The sequence below is a fragment of the Macaca thibetana genome, chromosome 7 (genome assembly GCF_024542745.1).
Source record: "Macaca thibetana thibetana isolate TM-01 chromosome 7, ASM2454274v1, whole genome shotgun sequence".
NCBI lineage: Eukaryota > Metazoa > Chordata > Mammalia > Primates > Cercopithecidae > Macaca > Macaca thibetana.
In genome coordinates this window covers 82,969,042-82,972,903 of record NC_065584.1, presented here as the reverse complement: position 1 = coordinate 82,972,903, position 3,862 = coordinate 82,969,042, and positions in this window count along the sequence as shown.

The window sequence follows — 3,862 nt, the reverse complement described above, 5'->3', positions numbered from 1 at the left end:
ATGGCAAACCCTAAGTCACACCTCTTTCCAGGGGCAGCCCTCATTTGGTGACTGACCATCAAAGTGGTATAATGGCCAGGCTCCCTCACTCCTACTTGGAAAAACTCTGAACGAGCCACCTCAGCTCTAACCTCTCACGGGATTGGTTGAGGCCTTTGAACTGTATTACAGCTCAATTCCTCCTTCACTCCAATCCTGTGTCCTTTCCCTCCCAAGAGCATTTCTTAATAAATGTCTATGTGCTAATACCCTTTTTAGAATCTGTTTCTTAATGAAACCAACCTGCAATGTCTTTCTCTCCCAAGATAATTCTTACTTATCCTTAAAGAACTCAGCTCAGAGGCCCCCACCTCTGGAACCTCCCCCAGGCATGTCATATACCCAATTTCCTCTTCCAGTCTCAGTTAGTTTTCCTTTGACGGTGTTTTCATAACCTCCTGTATATGCTTCCATCGCGTCTATCATAGCAGTTCTTACTTTCTTTTAATATTCATCTACATATGTGGTTTTTCTCCTGCACTGAACTGTATGCTTTTTATGTTGCCCAACTGATCATCCCAGGGACAGAAGAAAGAGCACTGAAGTATGCTTCAGAAATCTGAATTTTAGTCTGAGTTCTTCTGGTTTTCTATATGTCTTTTCCTCTTCATGTGTCAATTTGCATAACAGTAAAATGGAAACGGTAATCTCCGTCTTTTTTCTTTACTCAGCGAGTTTAAAATATATCATTATAGCTGTGGTTTGGGAAACCCCAGGCAGTACTCCCTCAGAGATGCTTAAATATACTCTCCACTTAACCATGTCCACCTATTTAATCTTCCACAGGGTCAACGTAAGAGCTAGCTGCCTGCAAGGAGACTGGTGCAGAATAGGAGTTTTGGTTCTCAGGCCTGGAATACTAATGTGAACATAGCCCCGGGAATTTCTGGGGCAGCCTCAATTTAATTTTTTAATCAAGATAATTATTTAACCATATTTAAATATAATTAACATTTATGCATTTATAGCACTTTGCATATGAGCAAATGCCTAAGCCATGAAAAGAAATCCTTTATTAGGGCATGTGACCCAATTCAGGTTTGGGAAATCATTATTCTATATAAATACTAAATCAAAGTAGTAAATTGGCATTGTGATTTATATGAATGCCTCTTATGAGTTTGATTAGCTGAATCAATTCCCCAGATTCCTGGTCATACCTATGAAATGAAACTTAGTTGCCAAAATTTGAAAGCTGAGGCTCTGAACTTCTTGGAGTGCTCAGCATTGTAAAGCCACTTCCTAAGGCCCAGCCTACAATGATAATATGTAGGGACAATTTATTGAGCTCCTAGGATGGGTAGGCTTTGTTTTGGTAACTTTGCAGTTATTGCTTTAATCTTAAAAATGACCCTACAGGGTACTTTGTCCTTTTTGTACAGATGAAGAAGCTGGGAATCACAGCCAGGGATGTGTTAGAGCCTGCTTATATGGGTTATGAAAGCCAATAGTACCAGTCTCTTACCAACTTTGCATTCTACCAGTCTCTTACCAACTTTGCATTCTGCATCACATGGTAGCTCGAAATCAGCCATGGTGGGTGTATTTGCATCACAGAAATTGACATGTTATAAATGAGGGCTTTATTTATATATTTTGAGATCTTTGTGTTTAGCCATTTGCCAGAACAGCACAGCTTACAGCTAATAACCACGCCAAGATCCAAACTAAGGTCTGTCAGTCTCCAAATTCTTGCCTGTCCTCCTGTGTTCGAAGAAGCTAGAGGCTGAGTTTCAGAGCTCAGCACTTTCATAAGACTCTGAAGCTCTCTGCCCAGAGCCCCACTCCCTGCCCCACCTTCCCCAACTAAATTCTGCTAACTCAAAATAGGAAGCAAAGTTCAGCCAAGGGCCATCCCCTTTATTCAGTTTCAACTCTTGCCAAAAGAAAAGTCAAAAGATGAAGCTGCTAGAGAAAAACCAAAAAAAAAAAAGACAAAGACAACTTGGCTCCTGTTTGTTCAGTATCCGTGAATAAATGCAAAGGAGGAACTGAATAAACCATTAGTTCCCAAATGCTTTGAGGAGCCCCACTGGAGAGCTCTTTCACTTGGCAGTGAGGAGAAGGACCCCATGGAAGCCTTAATTGACACCATCTAATTACAGGAGATGGAGTTAATCTCTGGGCCAAGTGTCCATCTGCTTCTCATTTCCAATCAGTTAGCACACATTAAAAGTGAATACAACATAAACTCAGAACAACCTCAATGATGCATTACATTTCCAAGACAGGAGTAAGACAAGAAATAACTTCAAGGAAAATAACAGCAGAATGGGCCAAGTGCCCTACTAAAATCTGGCATGGACTAGAGTCAGATATTGAGAAAATAGCCTTTAACAAATAATTTAGTTTTTAATGACCCTGGACTCCCCACTGGCTATGATGACATTATCAATCCTGAAGCAATATTTAACAGCCTTGCATATTCATTTTGCACACATTTTACAGTCCTTTTCTTTCTGTATTTGTTTCATCTTTGGTTTTTAATTGTTAATCCTTTGGGGACAGAGATAATATCTATGAAGCCTTTATGATATGGAATGGTGGTATTTACCCAATGCCTGTACTCCCATTGTATCTAGGAAGAAAGTAACTTGCTTTTGATTTTACAGGCTCATAGGCAGAAGGGACTTGCCCCGTCTCAGATGATACTTTGGACTTCGGACTTTCGAGTTAATACTGAAATGAGTTAACACTTTGGGGGACTGTTGGCAAGACTTGATTGGTTTTGAAGTGTGAGGTCATGAGATTTGGGAGAAGTCAGGGGCAGAATAATATGGTTTGGCTCTGTGTCTCCACCCAAATCTCATCTTGAATTGTACTCCCATAATTCCCACTTTTGTAGGAGGGACCCAGTGGGAAATAATTGAATCATGGGGGTGGTTTCTCCCATACTATTCTCGTGTTAGTGAATATGTCTCACAAGATCTGATGATTTGATAAGGGAAAACCTGTTTTGCTTGGTTCTCATTCTCTCTCTTGCCACCGCCACGTAAGAGGTGCCTTTCACCTTCCGCCATGATTGTGAAGCCTACCTAGCCACATGGAACTGGAAGTCCATTAAACTTCTTTTTCTTCCCACTCTCAGGTATGTCTTTATCAGCAAAGTGTAAATGAACTAATACAACCACTATCAAAAAAATTAAAAGGTAACAAGTGTTGGCAAGGAAGTAGAGAAAAAAAGAACACTTACACACTGCTGGTAGGAATATAAATTAGTGTAGCCATTATGGAAAACAGTATGGAGGTTCCTCAAAAAATTGAAACTGGAACTACCATATGATCCAACAATTCCACTACCGGGTATACATCCAAAGGAAATTAAATTAGTATGTCAAAGAGATATTTGCACTTTTATGTTTATTCTGGCATTGTTCACAATAGCCAAGATATGGAATCAACCTAAATGTCCATCGATGGATTAATGGATAAAGACAATGTAGTATATGTACAGAATGAAATGTTATTCATTCATAGATAAAATCCTGTTATTTGTGGCAACACAGATAAACCTGGAGGATATTATGTTAAGTGAAATGAGCCCAGCACAGAAAGACAAATACCACATGATCTCGCTCATATATGGAGGCTGCAAAGTTGTTCTCATAGAAGTAGAGAGAAGAGAATCATGGTTACCAGAGGATGGGTAGGGTAAGGGGAAAAAGGGGATTGTGACAGATTGGTCAATGGGTACAAAGCTACAGTTAGATAGGAGGAATACGTTTGGGTGGTCTATTGCATAGTAGGATGATTAGAGTTAATAATAACGCATTGTATATTTCAAAATCGCTAGAACAGAGGTTTTTGGATGTCCTCATCACAA